This window comes from Hordeum vulgare, chromosome 1H, assembly GCF_904849725.1.
Source record: "Hordeum vulgare subsp. vulgare chromosome 1H, MorexV3_pseudomolecules_assembly, whole genome shotgun sequence".
NCBI classification, from domain to species: Eukaryota; Viridiplantae; Streptophyta; class Magnoliopsida; order Poales; family Poaceae; genus Hordeum; species Hordeum vulgare.
Window position 1 is genome coordinate 158,592,403 of NC_058518.1, and position 22,772 is coordinate 158,615,174.

Sequence of the window (22,772 nt, forward strand, 5' to 3'; positions counted from 1 at the left end):
GGACAGTTGGGTGGTGCTGCTTAAACTACGTCCTAAGTTTCCGCATAAACCAAGTGTGTGTGTGTGGTGTTAAAAAGGTGTTGTTATAATCATGATGATCACAGTAATATTATCAAGTTCGGTGACTTGACATATAGGGTAAACCCGGATGGTTTAGCCCTCATTAATACTTTGAGATTATGACAAGTCCGATGACTTGGCATATAGGGTGAACCCGGTGTGTTCAACCCTTTACAGATATATCAATATCTGTAACCTGTTATTTACAAGTAGTTCTTTAACTTGTTGCACATACTTGATCATACCACCACATCGCATTTCCACCCGAGATAACTGTCATTGTTATTCATTACCATATATATGTCATGGTCTGTTTGCGAGTACATTCAAAGTAATCATTGGCTTGCCACTGGTTATGTTATTGACCAGACATGGAAGGACCGGAGTTTGGTGATGAGTACGCCGTCGGAGACGGACCTGCAATCTAGGACGCTTCCGAGTCAGAATGCCTGTCGGTGTAGGCTTGATGGCATGGGCACCGCTTAGCCCTTACGAGTTTCCGCTACTCGATGTATCCGTTTTATTTGGCTTTAGGCCTTGCTCTTGAACCCGACCTTCTGGTCATTTGATGTAATAATTTGGTACTTGGATGTAAGACTCTATTATTCAGTATCTGTGTTCAGTGAACATTGATCCTTGGGGTCACTGGGCACGGCAAACTCGACTTGCTAGTCGGGGTCCCCACAAGTCTGAAACGGTTGTAGCACATCTTACTAAGCTGCACGATATAGCCACCCTATTCACGAGTGGGGAAAAGATCCGTCACTACTATATCCTTAAGTTGTTTCCTTTCTCGCTAAAGGATGATGCTAAGACTTGGTTCACTTCTCTTGCTCTTGGTTGTGTGCGTAGTCCCTAGGATATGATCTACTACTTCTCTGAAAAATATTTCCCTGCCCATAAGAAGCAAGCTGCCTTATAGGAAATATATAACTTTGCGCAAGTTGAAGAAGAGAGTCTCCCACATGCTTGGGGGAGGCTTGTCCAACTACTGAATGCTTTGCCTGATCACCCTCTTGAGAAGAATGAAATACTTGATATCTTCTATAATGGACTAACCGATGCTTCTAAGGACCACCTAGATAGTTGTGTTGGTTGTGTTTTCAGGGAACGAATCGTAGAACAAGCTGAGATTCCATTGAATAACATCTTGTGCAATGAGAATGCTTGGACTATTCCTGAACCACCTCCGAAGCCAACTCCGAAGAAAAGAGGTATTCTATTCCTCAGTCCTGAAGATATGCAAGAAGCTAAGAAATCTATGAAGGAGAAAGGCATTAAATCTGAAGATGTCAAAAGTCTACCACCTATCGAAGAGATCCATGGTCTTGATAACCCGATACAGGTAGTAGAGGTAAATTCTCTTCGTAGATTCAATGAGAGTGACATTCCTTTTGATAAACCTGCTAGCTTATGCGTGGATGAATTTGCTAACTTTGTTGACAAACAACAATGTTTCAATGATTATGTTAGCACACAATTGGAACAGAATGCTCGTATGCTTAGTCATTTAAGTGCTTGTGTGGATAGAAACGTCAATGTTCTTAAGCTTCTGAGTAAGCATGCCTCTATGGTTACTACTCAGGTAGAACAAGTACTTATGGCTCAGAATGACTTGCTCAATGAGTTGAATGACAATTCTGTTAGAGTCGTCATTAGAGGTGGTAGAATGACCCAGGAACCTTTGTATCCTGAGGGTCATCCTAAGAGAATTGAACAAGATTCTCAAGGAGTTATCACTTCTGCACCTAGTCATCCTAGAAAGAAAAAGAAAGATGATAGGAACTTGCACGCTAGCAACCCCGATGTTGTTACACTAGAGAGTCCAAACGATGTCTTTGTTTCTGATGCCGAAACACAATCTGGTGATGAGCATGAGCCTAATGATAGTAGTGTTCATGATGATGCTCAACCTAGCACTGATAAGGATGTGGAGATTGAACCTGTTGATCTTGATAACCCACAACCTAAGAATAGGAGATACGATAAGAATGACTTCATTGCTAGGAAGCATGGTAAAGAAAGGGAACTATGGGTTCAGAAACCCATGCCCTTTCCTCCCAAACCATCCAAGAAAAGGGATGATGAGGATTTTGAGCGATTTGTTGAAATGATTAGACCTGTTTTTCTGCAAATGCGTTTGACAGATATGCTCAATATGTCTCCGTATGCTAAGTACATGAAGGATATTGTTCCTAATAAGAGGAGGATACCTGAGGTTGAGATTTCCACCATGCTCGCTAATTAGACCTTCAAGGGTGGAACTCCTAAGAAACTAGATGATCCCGGAGTGCCCACTATACCTTGCTCCATTAAAGGAAACTACGTAAGAACTGCTTTATGCGACCTTGGAGTCGGTGTTAGTGTTATGCCTCTCTCTCTTTATCGTAGGCTTGAACTGGATAAGTTGACACCCACTAAAATCTCTCTGCAAATGGCCGACAAATCAACTGCTTTCCCTATCGGCATTTGCGAGGATGTGCCTGTTGTGGTTGATAACGTTACTATCTTAACGGACTTTGTTATTTTGGATATGCCCGAGGATGATGCCATGGCGGTCATCCTTGGAAGACCCTTTTAAAACACTGCAGGGGCTGTTATAGATTGCAACAAAGGCAATATCACTTTCCATGTCAACGGTAATGAGCATACGGTGCACTTTCCGAAGAAACAATATCGAGTACATTGCATCAATGCTATCGAAAAAACTTCATCGATTCTTATTGGGAGCTTTGAATGCCCTATACCTACTGTCAAGATGAAGTATGATTTGCTTGTTAGGGATATGCACATCCCCATTGAGGTAACCTAGTGAGTATTCAAAAATTCTCCGTTTTTATGCGATTCGAAAAAGTTTGCCAAGGAGACTTGATCAACCTCATTGACAAATTTCTTTCCATGACCATGGGATGGATGAATCGAGGAGTCACAACCCTCTGTTCCAAGCCTTCACCTTCGGTTGCTTTGAAGAAAAATGATAGATTTAGCTTTAGTGTCTCCTGTTTTCTGCTTTTTGCATCCCGTAGAAAAGTGTCCCGTAAATAAAAGTTCTCCTAATGTCCTGAAAATCAAGTATGATTTTTTTCTAGAATTTTTGAAAAATTCTGAGATGGAGAGCTAGTCAGGGGGATGCACCAGTGGACCACAAGCCTTGGAGGCGCGGGCACCCCTTGGTCGTGCCTACCAGGCTTGTAGGGCCCATGTGTCTCCCCACCACTCATTATAGCTCCCATCTCCTTTCCTACCTCCAGAAAAATTCATTCTACAGCTCAAACCCATGTTCTTGCTCTTCTTGCTACGATTTTCGATCTCCTTGTGCAAAGCCCCATTCACCAAACTGTTTTGGGGAAATTGCTCCTTGGTATGTGACTCCTCCATTGGTCCAATTAGTTTTTGCTCTAGTGCCTTATACGTCGCGTATTTTTGCTGCCTTGGTGACCCTGTTCTTGAGCTTTGCATGCTAATTTTAGCTGGTCCCAAGTAGTTTTTATGTGTGATATGGCCTCTAGGCACTTGTCGGAGTAGTTGCTATGAGTTTAGTTGAGCCTTGTTCACTTTTACTTTGAGTCACTGAAAATTTCAGAAAAGGAAGATGTTCAGGAGAAGCTATATGGTGGTTCCTCAAGCAAAAGAGGTCCCCGTCTCGCGATTCGGGAACCCGATCCTTACCAACCGAGGAACACACAGGTACAACCATGTGAATGGCCTTCTGATGAATTCATGATTGATGCAGGTTTCAAAGACGAGTTTGATATATTTGTTCACAACGCCGGGCTCGAAGAATTCATCTCCGATAAATGTGAACAATATACTGCTCTCACTGCCTCTTTTGTTCGTAGATTCAAACTTTCAGCTAGCCGTGACACATCTGTATTGTTTGATCTCTATGACAAATCGTATACCATGGATTTAGAGGATTTCAATAGAATTTGCAAGATACCTGATTGGTGTAGTCTCAATGATCCTCCTAAATCTTCGGTTAGAGATTTTTTTCTCTAGTGTAACTGTTGGAGAAACTAGAAATATTACGCAGGCTACCATGGGGGCATTCATTTTCCTGCCTTGCATTACTTTGCCCTCTTCATAGGTACATGCATTAACGGCAAGATCGAGCATTGTCACCTCTGCGCACCCGACCTTAGTATTCTTAAGAGCGCAGTAACGGGTGATAGAAGTTTCAGCATGGGAGCTATAATAGCAAGGAGGCTGAATAATAATGCTAATGAAGGGGATTTCTTTGGTGGGATCTATGCCACTCACATAGAAAATTTTCTTGGAGTACCCATCCGCGAAGGAGATCCCCCGCTCCATACAACCTTCCTTGATCGCGCCGCTTTGACATGCTATCAGTTCCTTGAGAGGGATAATGAATCCCTCCTATACTGGTTAATATTTAACCGACAACGTGTTTTCCATATTACCTTTCCTGCTCTTGCATTCTTTGACTTTCAGGTAAAACGGAGATATTACATAACCAGAGGAGAGGCAGAGGAGTATGAGAGGGAGGCAAAGGTTGCTCGCCTCCATGAGGCAGCTATTCAGGCGGTAGCTGCAGCGCTCCCGTACACCCCCCATTATGATTTTGGGTATCGCCCGGACCATCCATGGAAGTAGACCAACTTAGGCCAAAAGGCTAAGCTTGGGGGAGTACGTGTTTCTCACCGACTTTACATTCATGCTTTCACTTTGATAGTCGGTGTTCACACTTTGCCACTCTATCATCCATGCTAGTTTATTTCTTTTTCTCGCTTTCTTCTCGTGTGTTTGTCTAGTTTGAGAAAACCCAAAAATATTTCCCATTCTTCTTTTGCTTGTTGGGAGCTTTCCCGTGTAAATAGTTCTATTTTTCTTTGGGTCAAGGTAGAAGACAATGGTTACAATATTTAGTGGCTCTCGCATGCATATCTGTTTATCTGTCAAAGAGCCATATTACTTTGTCTTCTCCTTTGTGTTTGCTTGCAGATTCCAGCTTAGTCCAATGCACGAGCACTGCGACCTCTTGAGCTTGCCTTGGTTTTTCCCTTGAAGAGAAAAGGGTGATGCAACACAGTAGCAGTAAGTATTTCCCTTAGTTTTGAGAACCAAGGTATCAATCCAGTAGGAGAATCAAGCCAAGTGTCCAGAGTACCTGCGCAAACACAAACGAGCTTGCACCCAACGTTATAAAGGGGTTGTCAATCCCTTCAAGATTGATTGCAAAGTGAGATCTGAAGGTGGAAAGTGCAACAAAGTAAAAGTGTAAGGCTGAAAATATGATGTGAAGTAGACCCGGGGGCCATAGTGTTCACTAGAGGCTTATCTCAAGATAGAAAATATTACGGTGGGTGAACGAATTACTGTCGAGCAATTGATAGAACCGCACAAAGTCATGACGATATCTAAGGCAATGATCATACATATAGGCATCACGTCCAAGACAAGTAGACCGATACTGTCTGCATCTACTACTATTACTCCACACATCGACCGTTATCTAGCATGCATCTATTGTATTGAGTTCATGACGAACAGAGTAACGCCTTAAGAAAGATGACATGATGTAGAGGGATAAATTCATGCAATAGATATAAACCCCATCTTTTTACCCTTGATGGAAACAACACGATGTGTGCCTCGCTACCCCTTGTGTCATTGGGTGAGGTCACCGCACTGTTAGAACCCAAAACCAAGCACTTCTCCCATTGCAAGAATCATAGATCAAGTTGGCAAAACAAAACCCACAACTCGAAGAGAATTACAAGGATATGAAATCATGCATAAAAGAGATGAGAAGAAACTCAAATAAGATTCATATATAATCTGATCATAAATCCACAATTCATCGGATCTCGACAAACACACCGCAAAAGGAGATTACATCGGATAGATCTCCATGAAGATCATGGAGAACTTTGTATTGAAGATACAAGAGAGAGAAGAATCCATCTAGCTACTAGCTATGGACCAAAAGGTCTATGGTGAACTACTCACGCATCATCGGAGAGGCAATGGTGTTGATTCGGAAGCCCTCCGTATCCGAATGCCCCCTCCGGCAGGGCACCAAAACGTGCCCGAGATGGGATCTTGCGGAGACAGAAGATTGCGGCGGCGGAAAAGTATTTTCGTGGATCTCTCCCGTGGTTTTGGATTTTTCGGGGATTTATAGGCAGAAGAAGTAGGGCAGACGAGCCACAGTGGGCCCGCAAGCCTGCTAGGCGCAGCCCCCCTGGCCGCGCCTAGGGGGCTTGTGGCCTCCCCTGGTGGCCTGTGCCTTGGTTCTCACGCCCCGTGCGTATCTTTTGTTTCGGAAAAAATCTTTTTGGAAGTTTTATTCCGTTTGGACTCCGATTAATATTCTCCTGTGAAACGGGTCAAAAACACAGAAAAACAGGAACTGACACTTGACACTGAGTTAATAAGTTAGTCCCAAAAAAGATATAAAAGGCATACAAAACATCCAAAGTTTGACAAGATAATAGGATGGAACCATAAAAAATTATAGATATGTTGGAGACGTATCAAGCACTCTTATTATTGTTCACATCATTCGGGCGTGCAAGTGAAAGGCAATAATGACGATATATGATGAAGTGACTGAGCCTGGAAAAGCTGGTATGAACATGATCTAATTTGTTTTTGTAAATATGACTAGCTCATCGTTCCTGATTCAGCTTTGTTGTGAGAAACACATGTTTGCAATGACAACTTAGAGATCATAGTTTCTGATGCCATGCTTAATTAGTTAGGAGCTTATAATGGGTTGTCTTGGATGCCAACATGAATTTCGAGATGAGTATGATGTAGTATGATAGGATGGTATCCTCCTTTAAATGATTCAAGTGGCTTGACTTGGCGCATGTTCACGCATGTAGTTGAAGCAAAATCAACATATCCTCTATGATATTCATGTTCATGATGATTTATGTCCTACTCATGCTTGCACTCAATGTTGGTTAATTTCAATGCATTTTGATGACTGTTGTCGCTCTCTAGTTGGTCGCTTCCGAGTCTTTTGCTAGCCTTCACTTGTACTAAGTGGGAATACTGCTTGTGCATCCACTTCCATAAACCCAAAGTTGTTCCATATGAGTCCATCATACCTACCTATATGCGGTATCTACCTGTCGTTCCAAGTAAATTTGCATGTGCCACTCTCTAAACCTTCAAGAAATAATCTGTTTTGCATGCCCGAACCGCTCATGTGGTGACAAGGGGTGATCAGTATATTCCATGCTAGGCGTGTTATCCTCGATATGTGTTTATTCACTATCATTCACGAGAAAGGGGCCGGTAATTGGAATGCCCAGTTCCATGCTCAAATCGAAAAGATAATTGCAAACAAAACTCCCCCTGGATTGATGTTGGTATGGATGGCACCCGAGTATTCGGCTAGTCGTGGAGTGTGATTGATCGTTGGTGGGGGAGCATAATAATGTACCTGCCTAGAAGAAGATTGAACAAAGAAGGAGCAGGCAATGTAATAGTCTCACGAGTACCCTAACTAAATACCAGGTTATAAATCATCCTCTTATTTATATCTTTATCAAGAAAGTCTTGGCGAACCAAGCTATCATAATCTAGATATCTCTCAGGAAGAAGAATCTGTTCTTCCTCGTGCAATCTAATAGGTATCTCAAAATGTCTAGCAATACGGGTAGCATAGATACCTCCATAAACAACGCCTTTAGAATGGTTCGTGTTCAACCGCTGAGCTACTGTAGCGCCCAAGCTATAAATTTTATCATTATAAAGGGCTTCGTGCAAAACCGCAAGATCTGGGGAGCTAAGGGCCCTAGCTTTTCCAAGGCCAATCAAACATTTTCCCACGAATAATGAGAAGTAGCGAAGCACGGAAAAATGTATGCTAGCAGCTCTAGCAAAAGACACTCCTCTCTCCTCTCCTAAAACAATAGGATCAATGAAAGCTTCCAAGTCCCGTGGACGAGGTTCACGAATATCCCCAACATAAGGTAATTTGCAAACATTGCAAAAATCCTAAAGTGACATTGATACGTCTCCATCGTATCTACTTTTCCAAACTCTTTTGCCCTTGCTTTGGACTCTAATTTGCATGATTTGAATGGAACTAACCCGGACTAACGCTGTTTTCAGCAGAATTGCCATGGTGTTGTTTTTGCGCAGAAATTAAAGTTCTCGGAATGACCTGGAAATTTACGAGGATTTTTTGTGGAATATATAAAAAATACTGGCGCAAGAATCAGCCGGAGAAGTGGAGCGTGGACCCCACAAGCCCACCAGGCGCGCCCCCTGGTCGCGCCTAGCAAGCTTGTGGCACCCACGAAGCTCCATCGCCTCCAATTCCAGCTCTATTTAGTCCCTTCCGTCCGGAAAAATCAAGAAGAAGAGTTTATCGCGTTTTACAATACGGAGGCGCCGCCACCACCTGTGCTTCCTTTGTAGGGCAGATCTGGATTCCGTTCTGGGCTCCGGAGAGGGGAGATAGTCGCCATCGTCATCACCAACCTTCCTTCATCCCCAATTCCATGATGCTCTTCATCGTTCGTGAGTAATATCATCGTAGGCTTGCTGGATGGTGATGGGTTGGATGAGATCTATCATGTAATCGAGTTAGTTTTGATGACGATTGATCCCTAGTATCCACTATGTTCTGAGATTGATGTTGCTACTACTTTGCCATGCTTAATGCTTGTCACTAGGGCCCGAGTGCCATGATTTCAGATCCGAACCTATTATGTTGTCGCCAATATATGTGTGTTCTTGATCCTATCTTGCAAGTTGTAGTCACCTACTATGTGTTATGACCCGGCAACCCCGGAGTGACAATAGCCGGAACCACTCCCGGAGATGACCATAGTATGAGGAGTTCATGTATTCACTAAGTGCTAATGCTTTGTTCCAGTTCTCTATTAAAAGGAGAACCTTAATATCCCGTAGTTTCCATTAGGACCCCGCTGCCACGGGAGGGAGGGACAATAGATTTCATGCAAGTTCTTTTCCCTAAGAACGTATGACTACATACGGAATACATGTCTACATTACATTGACGAACTGGAGCTAGTTACATATCTCCCCATGTTATAACTGTTTCATGATGAATATCATCCGGCATAATTATCCATCACCGATCCAATGCATACGAGTTTTTTCTACTAGTCCTTGCTACGTTACTTTGCCGCTACTGCTGTCACTACTGCTACTGTTACTCTGTCACTACTGCTACTGTTACTCTGTCACTACTGTTATCACTATTGCCACTGGTTACCATTGCTACTGTTGCTATCACACCACCTTGCTACTCATACTTTGCTGCATATACTAAATCTTTTAGGTGTGGTTGAATTGACAACTCAACTGCTAATACTTGAGAATATTATTTGGCTTCCCATTGTGTCGAATCAACAAATTTGGGTTGAATACTCTACCCTCGAAAACTGTTGTGATCCCCTATACTTGTGGGTTATCAGACTTGTGTTGGGGGATATCATATAACTTGAACTCAACCATAGGAGGGTTCTTCCTTGGATAGAAGTTAAAGCTTTTACGAAAATATTAGTGAGGAGGAAGTATTGTAGACACTTATCTTCAACGAAGGCGGTAAGGCTTGCGTTCTCCACCAAGTAGTAAACGTCCTCATAAAGTCCGGCGGCGCGTAAGAACACATCGCTTGGCCACTCGAACGCTCGAACTTCTTCAACTCGAGGGACCGGATACTTGGGTTTCTTCTTCTCATTTTGATCATCCTTGGGGTCACGGCTTGAAGAGCCTCTTAAGAACCTCCTCATGTTTTCCTTTTCTTTCTCTGAAATATTTAGTGATTCTAAGGAAAAGTGAACAAGGCCCAACGAAACTCGTAGCAACTACTCCAACAAGTGCCTAGAGGCCATATCACGCATCAATACCATTGGGGACCAGCTAAAATTAGCATGCAAAGCTCAAGAACAAGGTCACCAAGGCAGCAAAAATGCGCAACGATTAAGGCACTAGAGCAAAAACTAATTGGACCAATGGAGGAGTCACATACCAAGGAGCAATTTCCCCAAAACAGTTTGGTAAATGGGGCTTTGCACAAGGAGATCGGAAATAGCAACAAGAAGAGCAAGAACACGGGTTTGAGTTGCGAAACGATTTTTTCTGGAGGTACGAGAAGGAGATGGGAGCTAGAATAAGTGGAGGGGGGCACGTGGGCCACACAAGCCTGGTAGGCGCGACCAGGGGGTGCCCGCGCCTCCAGGGCTTGTGGCCCACTGGTGCATCCCCCTAAATAGCTCTCCGTCTCAAAAAAATTCAAAAATTCCAGAAAAAATCATATTTGATTTTCACGACATTCGGAGAACTTCTATTTTCGAGACACTTTTCAATGGGACGCAAAAAGCAGCAAACAGGGAAAACTAAAGCTAAATCTATCATTTTTCTTCTAAGCAACCGAAGGTGAAAGCTTGGAACGGAGGATTGTGACTCCTCGATTCATCCATCCCATGGTCATCGAAATAAATCCGTCAATGAGGTTTATCTAGTCTCCTTGACAAACTTTTTCGAATCGCATAAAAAAGAACGGAGAATTTTCGAATAGTCACTAGGTTACCTCAATGGGGATGTGCATATCCCCAACAATCAAATCATACTGCATCTTGACAGTAGGTATAGGGCATTCGAAGCTCCCAATAAGAATCGATGAAGTTTTTTCAATAACATTGATGCAATGTACCCGATATTGTTTCTTCGGAAAATGCACCGTATGCTCATTACCATTGACATGGAAAGTGACATTGCCTTTGTTGCAATCTATAACAACCCATGCAGTGTTTAAAAAGGGTCTTCCAAGGATGACCGCCATGGCATCATCCTCAGGAATATCCAGAATAACAAAGTCCTTTAAGATAGTAACGTTAGCAACCACAACAGGAACATCCTCGCAAATGCCGACATGGAAAGCAGTTGATTTGTCGGCCATTTGCAGAAATATTTCAGTGGGTGTCAACTTATCCAGCTCAAGCCTATGATAAAGAGAGAGAGAGAGGCATAACACTAACACCGGCTCCAAGCTCGCATAAAGCAGTTCTAACATAGTTTCCTTTAATGGAGCATGGTATAGTGGGCACTCCGGGATCACCTAGTTTCTTAGGAGTTCCACCCTTGAAGGTGTAATTAGCAAGCATGGTGGAAATCTCAACCTCAGGTATCCTCCTCTTATTAATAACAATATCCTTCATGTACTTGGCATAGGGGGATATTTTGAGCATATCTGTCAAACACATTTGTAGAAAGACAGGTCTAATCATTTCAGCAAATCGCTCAAAATCCTTATCATCCTTTTTCTTGGAGGGTTTGGGAGGAAAGGGCATGGGTTTCTGAACCCATGGTTCTCTTTCTTTACCACGCTTCCTAGCAATGAAGTCATTCTTATCGTATCTCCTATTCTTAGGCTGTGGGTTATCAAGATCAACAGGTTCAATCTCCACATCCTTATCGTTGTTATGTTTCGCATCATCATGAACACCACTATCATTAGGCTCATGTTCATCACCAGATTGTGTTTCGAGTCAAGAAACAAAGACATCGTTTGGACTCTCGGGTGTAACAGCAACGGGGTTGCTAGCATGCAAATTCCTATCATGTTTCTTTTTCTTCCTAGGATGACTAGGTGCATCACCACTAACTCCTTGAGAATCATGTTCAATTCTCTTAGGATGACCCTCAGGATACAAAGGTTCCTGGGTCATTCTACCGCCTCTAGTGAAGACTCTAACAGAATTGTCATTCAACTCATTGAGCAAGTCATTCTGAGCATTAAGTACTTGTTCTACCTGAGTAGTAACCATAGAGGCATGTTTACTCAAGAGCTTAAGATCATTGACATTTCTGTCCACACAAGCACTTAAATGACTAAGCATACGAGTATTCTGTTCCAATTGTCTGCTAACATAATCATTGAAACTTTGTTGTTTGGCAACAAAGTTATCAAATTCATCCAGGCATAAGCTAGCAGGTTTATCAAAAGGAATATCACTCTCATAGAATCTACGAAGAGAATTTACCTCTACTACCTGTATCGGGTTATCAAGACCATGGATCTCTTCGATAGGTGGTAGATTTTTGACATCTTTAGATTTAATGCCTTTCTCTTTCATAGACTTCTTAGCTTCTTGCATATCTTCATGACTGAGGAATAGAGTACCTCTTTTCTTAGGAGTTGGCTTAGGAGGTGGTTCGGGAATAGTCCAAGCATTCTCATTGCACAAGATGTTATTCAATGGAATCTCAGCTTGTTCCATAGTTCGTTCCCTGAAAACACAACCAACACAACTATCTAGGTGGTCCTTAGAAGCATCGGTTAGTCCATTATAGAAGATATCAAGTATTTCATTCTTCTCAAGAGGGTGATCAGGAAAAGCATTCAGTAGCTGGACAAGCCTCCCCCAAGCTTGTGGGAGACTCTCTTCTTCAACTTGCGCAAAGTTATATATTTCCTCCAAGGCAGCTTGCTTGTTCTGGCAGGGAAATATTTTTTAGAGAAGTAGTAGATCATATCCCGGGGACTACGCACACAACCAGGAGCAAGAGAAGTGAACCAAGTCTTAGCATCATCCTTTAGCGAGAAAGGAAACAACTTAAAGATATAGTAGTGGTGAATCTTTTCCCCACTCGTGAATAGGGTGGCTATATCGTGCAGTTTGGTAAGATGTGCTACAACCGTTTTAGACTCATAACCATGAAAAGGATTACATTCGACCAAAGTGATTAACTCAGGGTCGACAGATAATTCATAATACTTATCGGTCACAAAGATAGGCGAAGTAGCAAACTTCGGGTCGTATTTCATCCTAGCTTTCAAAGATTTTTCTTTCCACTTGCGTAGTAAGTTCTAAAGATCATAGCTAGCCTTACAAGCAAGAAAGTCCTCATCTATCTCTCCCTCCATAACAGAACCCTCAGGCATATCAGGCAATTCATATCCAGGAGAGCTAGTTCTAACAGGTGAAATAGCAGGTTCTACTTCAATAATCTCAGCAGTTTCAGAAGTATCATCACATCTAGCAGCAACTCTAGCAATTTGTGCATCAAGGAATGCACCTAGTGGCAAAGTAGTATCAAGCAAAGCATCATAACAAGCATCATGGACAACAGAAGTAGCATCATCAAGCACAGGTGACACATCAAAATTTCTAGTAGGAGGTGGTGTCGCAAACTTACTCATAACTGAAGGTGAATCAAGTGCAGAGCTAGATGGCAGTTCCTTACGTGTCCTCGTAGTTGAGGGCAAGACTTTAGTTTTTGGATCTCTCGGATTCCTCATAGTGATCAACAGACGTAAATCCCAAGTGACTGAGAGAATAGTGCTATGCCTCCCCGGCAACAACGCTAGAAATAGTCTTGATAACCCACAAGTATAGGGGATCACAACAGTTTTCAAGGGTAGAGTATTCAACCCAAAATTGTTGGTTCGACACAAGGGGAAGCCAAAGAATATTCTCAAGTATTAGCAGTTGAGTTGTCAATTCAACCACACCTGAAAGATTTAGTATCTGCAGCAAAGTATCAGTAGCAAGGTAGTGTGATAGCAACAGTAGCAACGGTAACCAGTAGCAATAGTGACAGCAGTAGCAGCAGTGACAGCAGTAGCAACAGAGTAACAGTAGTAGCAGCGACAACAGTAGCGGCAAAGTAACTTAGCAAGGACCAGTAGGAAAAAATCGTAGGCATTGGATCGGTGAGGGATAATTATGCCGGATGATATTCATCATGCAAGAGTTATAACACAGAGAGATATGTAACTAGCTCCAGTTCGTCAATGTAATGTAGGCATGTATTCCGTATATAGTCATACGTGCTTAGGGAAAAGAACTTGCATGGCATCATTGTCCATCCCTCACGTGGCAGCGGGGTCCTAATGGAAACTACGGTATATTAAGGTTCTCCTTTTAATAGAGAACCGGAACAAAGCATTAGCACTCAGTGAATACATGAACTCCTCATACTATGGTCATCTCCGGGAGTGGTTCCAGCTATTGTCACTCCGGGGTTGCTGGGTCATAACACATAGTAGGTGACTACAACTTGCAAGATAGGATCAAGAACACACATATATTGGCGACAACAGAATAGGTTCAGATCTAAAATCATGGCACTCGGGCCCTAGTGAGAAGCATTAAGCATAGTCAAGTAGTAGCAGCATCAATCTCAGAACATAGTGGATACTAGGGATCAATCCCCATCAATACTAACTCGATTACATGATAGATCTCATCCAACCCATCACCGTCCAGCAAGCCTACGATGAGATTACTCACGAACAGTGAAGAGCATCATGGAATTGGTGATGAAGGAAGGTTGGTGATGACGATGGAGACGATCTCCCCTCTCCGGAGCCCAGAACGGACTCCAGATCTGCCCTCGAGAGGAAGAACAGGAGGTGGCGGCGCCTTAGTATCGTAAAACACGATGAACTCTTCTCCTTGATTTTTTTCGGACGAAAGAGACTAAATAGAGTTGGAGTTGGAGGCGGTGGAGCTCCGTGGGCCCCACAAGCGTGCTAGGCGCGGCCAGGGGGGCGCGCCTGGTGGGCTCCACTCCTTCGGTTGATTCTTGCGTCGGTATTTTTTATATATTCCACATAAAATCCTCGTAAATTTCCAGGTCATTCCGAGAACTTTTATTTCTGTGCGAAAACAACACCATGGCAATTCTGCTGAAAACAACATTAGTCCGGGTTAGTTTCATTCAAATCATGCAAATTAGAGTCCAAACAAGGGCAAAAGAGTTTGGAAAAGTAGATACGACGGAGACGTATCAGAGAACATGGTACAACAAGGGGTTTTTGAGGTGACACTTGATGCACCCACTCACATTGCACAAGCCCAAACACATCCACACATGCCTCGTACTCATACCAAGGTGCAACTAGCCACACAAGACAAGCACACAAAATAAATGATGCCATGCATGATGTGATGATGAAGGCAACAAACAAACCAATCACATGACGACAATGGACAAAAAGGGGAATCTTCTGGAGCGTCGGTCTCGGGCTGTCACAACTCTCCTACACTACAAGAGGATCTCGACCCGAGATCCAAGAATGAAAGGGGAAGAGGAAGAGAAAGAGCAAGAGGTAAACTTAGTTGCTTCTGACAAACGAGTGAAAACAATGAATCTCAGAGGTTGCAAAGAGATGGGGAATGAATAGAGAAACAGGCAAGAATTCCGGCAACACTTCGGTAGGAAAAAGGGACAAAATTTGATAAGATGAAAGATCTTAAGAAGATTCAAAACAAACTAACTAACTTGACAAACAAGAAAAGAACATGATCTTGAGAGAACAAGATGATAGATTGAAGAGAGCAACATCACAACAACATCCTCGGGGTCCAGAAAGTCCCTATGCAATTTTATTAGGTTATTAGGCGAATGTAAAACCAAAGTTGGGCCTTGCCAGACCAGTCTTAATCTAAAACGAACTATCAAGGGGGTCCCCATAACAACCCCGATCGTGTTAGGAGCGCTCAATTATGGAACATAACACCGGTAGCCGAAACTAAGGGGGCAAAGGTGGAAGAAATCACCACGCTAGAAAGGCCAAGCCTTCCACCTTTTACCAAGTATATACGTGCATTAAATTAAATAGCTTTAATAGGGTGATATAACGAGGAACCCATGTTATCTCATGGAAGCATCTGCACCTGCAACTAGCAACACTAACACATGGTTAAGCAAGCAGTAACATAGGCAATCAGTGGTTTGCTAGGTTGTGAACAGGTTGAAGGTTTCATGGCAATGTTGAGAGCCTCACATCTAACAGGTGGTAGGCAACGAGACATAGAGATAGAAGCGATACAACTAGCATGGCATTGATAGTAATGATATCTAGGGAAATGGTCATCTTGCGTGAGATCCCGCTTGGAAGAAGAATGACTCCGTGAAGCACGCGAACCGACGTAGTCGAACGGATCCTCACTTCCTGACACGCTTGCGGAACTCTATCGAGACGAAGCAAATCGGAAACAAGAATCAACACACGGTATTCACTACGGCACATGCACGCCAAGATGCAATCCACGTATGATGCATGATCAGTTGAATATATGCAAGACATGGCATGACAATTCACAACAATCAAACACTACACATTAATTGAAGTTCAATATGCAACGAGTTGCGTATTCACGAAACTCCACATACGAATTATTTAGTTCACTCTCGATTAGGTACACGGCAATATTAATTTTGGTTAAACATGGCAAAAGGGGAATCGTAATTAATCTACCTATCTAGGCATTTTAAATGAGGTCGGAAACGACATATAACATCTCCGAGATGACATCATATGTCAATTTATATTTCTGTCCAGATCTGAACTAACATGTTTTAATATTTATTAGACAACAAAATAAATAGGTTCACGCGATTCTACGCGTCATTCCAATCAATTTGCACATAGAGAACATCTCCAACGGAGCTACGGTTAAATATCTACGACCTAAACCGTCTTTTTAACACGATGACTCGCAAACTGATGCAAACAACATGTTTAAGTATTTTTTATCATGCATGAGAGTTGTAAAATATTATTCTACACGAAATACTACAAGTTTTACATGTATAACTTATTTCGATCCGAGGCACGACTTCAAAGTTACGGGCGTTTAAAATCTTGCAATTTTCTGAAATATGCATGAGATGGAAAAAAATACCTAAAATCTACATAGCTGGAGAAAAAAAAGAAAAATAAACAGGCATGGGCCCGAAGCATCATAGTGCAGTGGCCCAGGGATAGATCAGGCCCAAGTGGACATGCGTGTGCAAAAGAAATAAAAATGACAAAAAATGGGGTTCCTCGGACTTGAACCCAACACCTCCTAGTTGTAAACGTGGAGGCTAACCAGTGGGGCTTTGAACCCAATTTGTTCAATTTGAGACTAGAACTGCCTGAACTGAGAGTGGCCGGCATTGGCTTACAGAATAACAGGAAAAAGGGCAAAACAAATAGGGGCAGCTGGGATTCGAACCCCAGACCCCTCGAACCACTACGCGCGACAATGACCAGCCGAGCTGAGATGCGTTTTGCGCCAAAAAGGGGTTCCTCCACTAGATGAACATACACACCCATTGAATCCGAACCTAAAAATATGAATCTGAAACCAGGCTGTAACTGAACCTACTGGGACGGTTCGGCTGAGGCTGTGCTCGGGGCGGCGCTAGGTGGGGCGGCGCTGAGGCTGTGCTCCGAACCTAAAAATCTGCAGCAACAAGAATGAGAGGGAGAGATGAGAGGAAGAGCAGGGGAGGTGCAGGGAAATGGAGGAGCGGCAACAAGCATCTCACCGGAGGCAGAGCATCCCACGAGCGCGACACCTAGAACCTGCATGCGATGGTCGTGCCTTTTGCTGGTCCCGGACGGCCATGGGAGAGCTCCTTGGAGCACTCCGACGAAGAAGAACGACACGGGGAAGAGGAAGAAGAGGCGAGGGGGCGACCTTCGAACCGCAGCTCTGCTCCGGCGAAGACGGCATGGAGGCGACGCGAGTGGAAGGGATCCAGCTCCCTAGTGGCGGGAACGGATCAAGGGAGGATCCAGCATCCTCGCGAATGCCTCGGATGCCGCGGGGGAGGTTGCCGGCGACGAGGAGATGGTGGGTAGGGCGGCGACCTTTCTGCTCTTGCTCTGAACCTGAACCTCCTGTGTTGCTCTCTGAACCTAACCTTGCAGAGGGGGAAGAAGGAGGGAGAAGGAGGTGGCGGCGGGGAGAGGGAACCCTAAGAGAGGCACGAACGACGAGGGGCTAAATAGGCGACAGGGCTGACGGCCTCGATGTCCATGATGCCATGGTGGAAAGCTCGCTCTCACATGCCCGACTCTCTCTGACGGAAAGAAGGGGAAAAGGGGCGAACGGCGTCAGGAGGTGGAAGGAGAGGGAGGTGGGGTCGCAAGAGAGAAAAGGAGATGGGCCAGGAAGCCCACTCTGCTCTCTCCTCTCTCTCTGAAACTAAAAGAAAACGCTTTTGCAAATAAAAATAAATGGATTTTGAATAAATCCAGATGATAAAAGAAAAGGAGTAAAACAAAAATAAAAATACATCTGGGCTTCTAAAATGTTGCTAATTTTTATAAAAATAAGTGGGACATTTTAGGAGACCAAAATTAAATGCATATAATTTTAAATGGGTTCTGTTTTTTAAATAAAACAAAAGGAAAATAAAGATAAAACCACAGGGGTTGCCTCCACAATTAATAAGAAGGTTTTAAAAAGAGGAGGAACATTTTATTTGATTGAAAACATAGACTTTAAATCTGCCCCCAAAGAAAATGGAAAAGAGGGAGTTTTTGAGAACATGGTACAACAAGGGGTTTTTGAGGTGACATTTGATGCACCCACTCACATTGCACAAGCCCAAACACATCCACGCATACCTCACACTCATACCACGGTGCAACTAGCCACACAAGACAAGCACACAAAAGAAATGATGCCATGCATGATGCGATGATAAAGGCAAAAAACAAACCAATCACACGACGACAATGGACAAAAAGAGGAATCTTCTGGAGCGTCGGTCTCGGGCTGTCACACAATGTGACTAAGTGTCATGAGATCTTGTATTACTAAACGAGTGAAGAGACTTGCTGGTAACAAGATTGAAATAGGTATGTGGATACCGACGATCGAATCTCGGTCAAGTAACATACCGTAGGACAAAGGGAATGACATACGAGATTATATGAATCCTTGGCACTGAGGTTCAACCGATAAGCTCTTCGGAGAATATGTAGGATCCAATATGGCATCCAGGTCCCGCTATTGGATATTGACCAAGGAGTGCCTCGGGTCATGTCTACATAGTTCTCGAACCCGCAGGGTCTGCACACTTAAGGTTCGTTGATGTTTTAGTATAGTTGAGTTATATGTGTGGTTACTGAATGTTGTTCGGAGTCCCAGATGAGATCACGGACGTCACGAGGCTTTCCGAAATGGTCCGGAAACAAATATTGATATATAGGATGGTTTCATTTGGTCACCGGAAAGTTTCAGACAATTCCGGGAGTGTACCGGGAGTGACGAATGGGTTCCAGGTGTTCACCGGGAGGGGCCCACCCACCCGGGAGTGAGCCCAAGGCCCTAGGGTGGCGCCACAAGTCCTTATTGGGCTGGTGGAGTCAGCCCAAGAGGGCTATGGCGCCACATAAGAAAATACCAAAAGAAAAGAAAAAGAAAAAGGAAAGAGGGAGGTGGGAAGGAAGAGGAGGACTCCTCCTTCCCAAACCGAATTGGAGGAGGAGTCCTCCTCCTCCTAGCGGCCAGCGTACCTTGAGGGACATGTCCTTGTCCCTCAAGGCTAGCCCCTCCCCCTCCCTCCTATATATAGTGGTGGTTTAGGGCCTTTTGAGAGACAACTTTGCCACGTGCAACTCTAGCCTATTCCACATAGTTTTATCTCCAGATCGGATTTCTGCGGAGCTCGGACGGAGCCCTGCAGGAGTAGATCATTGATACATCTCCAACGTATCTATAATTTTTGATGGTTTCATGCTATTATCTTGTCAAACTTTGGATGTTTTGCATGCCTTTTATATATTTTTTGGGACTAACTTATTAACTCAGTGCCAAGTGCCACTTCCTGTTTTTTCCATGTTTTTGACCCCTTTCAGAAGAGATTTTGAAACAGAGTCCAAAGGGAAGAAAATCCCCGAAAAGATTTTTTTCCATAACGGAAGAAGATCGGGAAGCTTGAGAGCCAAGGCAGGGGGCCTCAGGGGCCCCACAAGCCCCCACCCTGCAGACAGGGGGGAGGCCGCGGCCCACAGACTTGTGGGCCCCCTGGGCGCCCTCTGCCCTAGGGGCTGCGCCTATATATTCCCTAAAAATCCCAAAAAAATGAGGAGATCATCGAAAGTACTTTTCCGCCGCCGCAAGATTCTGTCTCCGCAAGATCCCATCTGGGGCACTGTGACAGCCCGATGCCGACGTCCCACAAGATTCCCCCCTTTATTCCGTTTCCGTCGTGTGGCTATTTTATTTTGTTGGTTGCATCATCATGTAGTTTGCATCATGGCATTATGCATGGCATCATGTCAACTGTATTTTTGTCGGTGCTGCTTGTTGCCGTGTTGTTGGGTGTTGGTGCCTTGTGAGTGGCGTTGTTTTGTTTGAGTGTTGAGAGAGGGTGCGTGAGAGCCACCGCTAAGCCCTGTTACACCGCGAACCTCTCCCCTTCTCTCCTCTCATTTCATTTTGTGGTTTTGCTAAGTTCCGTTTTAACCCCTTTTTTAAAAAAGCGTCTTCTTTTTAAAAAAAGTCCTTTTATTAAATGTGGGGGCAACCCTTGGGTTTTTATTTTATTCCTTCTTTTGTTTTATTTTAAAACCGTCTCTTTTTCTTTTCTCTTTTAAAAGGCTTTAATTTTATTCGTTAAATAAAAGAGGTTTTATTTTATTCTTAAAAAGGTTTCATTTTATTATTTGTTTAAAAATGCCCAACTATTTCTTATAGTTGGGGTGTGGTTTTTAAAGGAGCCAAAGAGTATTTTTTATTTGTTTAAACCTTTTGTTTTGGTGTGTGTTTTTCTGTTTTTAAAAGAACAAAAAAAACATGAGAGAGGGAGCCTGCCCAGGCCAGCCGGCCCAGGCCCAGCAGCCCCCAACCCTAGCGATCCCCTCCTCGTCCCTCGTCCTCTCTCCCCGCGCCGTCATCTCCTCCTCAGCCCCGGTTCCCAGCCCCGCGTAGCCCCTGCTCCCGTGCTTCCCCAGCGCAGCAGCTCCCTCCCCGCGCGCCGCCTGGCCTGGCCTCTCCTCTCCCTCGTCGCGAGCCGCCTCCAGCGCTCCACCGCGCCGCCTCCCAGCTCCGCCCCGTGGCCTCCTCCGCCTCCCCTCGCCCTCGGCTGGTGCTCGCCGGTGCCCGACATCGCGAGCAGCTTGGCCCGGCCTCGTTCCCTCCTCGCCTCCACGGCCTCCTTGCCGTGGCTCGCCCGTTCCTCGCCACTTTGCCCGCGTCGCCGGCCATGGCGCCGCCTCCAGGACCCCGGCCTCCTCCTGCTGTTGCGTGGTTGCTCTGTCAGTTGCTGTGCTATGTTGTGTTAGCGATGCATGCCGCTTTCCTACTGCTTGTGCTGCCGCACCTAGATAGGTTAGCTGCTGCTAGTGCATCGTGCTGCTGTGCTGTTGCCGAGGTTGCTGTTGCCTGCTGGTGCTACTGCCTCGCTTCGCCTTGCTGTTGCTGTTGCTTGCCTGCCTGCGCCAATGCCGTTGTTTGCTGCTATTTGTGGTTGCTTGCCGGCTGATGCTTGCTGCTTGCTGCTAGTTGCTAGGCCGCTGCCGTTACTATTTGCTGTTGTAGCTTGCTGCCTGCCTGCATTGCTTGCTGCTGTTGTAGGTTGTTGCAAGCTACTGCCTAAGCTTTCTACTGTTTATGTTTGCTGTTGGTGATGGCTGCTGTTTGCTGTTGGTGTTGCCACGTGCTGCTGACGCCACTTGCTGCTGCCACTATGATGCTTGCTATTGCTGCCGCTAAGTTGTTGCCTTGCCCTGTTGCCTTTTGGAACGTCGCCGAAGACCGCGTGCACCATCCCCGCCACCGTGGATCCGACAAGTTCGACGCGAGTACCACGTCGTCCTCGACGACCCCGGAACGTGATCGACTACCGATGTGAAGACCGTGTAGCACGACGCCGAACGAACGACTACCGTCGACGAGACCAGTACCTCGACTTCCACGAAGTCCATGACGACCGTTGTTCTCCTTCACCGAACCGATCCGCTCCGATATGCACGCGTCGAAGGTATAACATTGAGACGTTGTAGTGACCGTGTGTAGTGTTGTATGAGTTGTATCGTTTGTTGCACCGTATGTTGTTAGCTGCACGTTGTTTCCCTTTTGTCGTGCCCCCGACACATGGGAACCCGGTAACCGGGATCACCCCATTCTTTATTTAATGTTCCCGCACACGTTTCATATACGTTGGCACGATATCTCGACGAGTATCGGGATAGGTACGTTGCCGTGGCATCGTTTCCGACTTGCCGCCATGGTTCCCTCTCGCTCGCCGTGGCGACACCTGTTCCTTTCTCTTCTTGCCCGTGATGTTTGAAACTTGCATGCATGACGCATTCATGGCATATATCGTGTGTTGCATGCCTCTTGTGCCGTAGCTCCGTTCTTTGTTCCGCGTGTTAACCGTCTAGGATGCCATGTAGAATCATCACTTCACCCCTTGCCATGTTAACAACATTTAATATTGCGTGTTAAATAATCGGGAGTGAATTAAATAATTAAACGTGGAGCTTCGTCGATATACAACTCGTTGCATATCGAGCTTCATTTAATGTGTAGTGCTTGCTTGAGGTGAATTGCCATGCCACCCTTGCATCATTGAACTGATCATGCATCATATTAGGTTGTGCATCATGTTGTGCATCGTGTGGTGAATATCTGTGTTGGTGTTGTTTCCGGTTTGCTTCGTCTCGATAGAGTTCCGCAAGCATGTCGGATTGTGAGGACCCGTTCGACTACGTTGGTTCGTCTGCTTCACCGAGTTGTTCTTCTTCCAAGAGGGATCTCAGGCAAGATGACCATTTCCCCAGATACCATTACTATCATTGCCATGCTAGTTTTACCGCTTCTATCGATTATGTCTCGTTGCCTACCACATGTTAAATATCAACCTCTCAACAATGCCATGAAACCTTCAACTTGTTCGACCTAGCAAACCACTGATTGGCTATGTTACCGCATGCTTAACCCTGTTGTTAGCGTTGCTAGTTG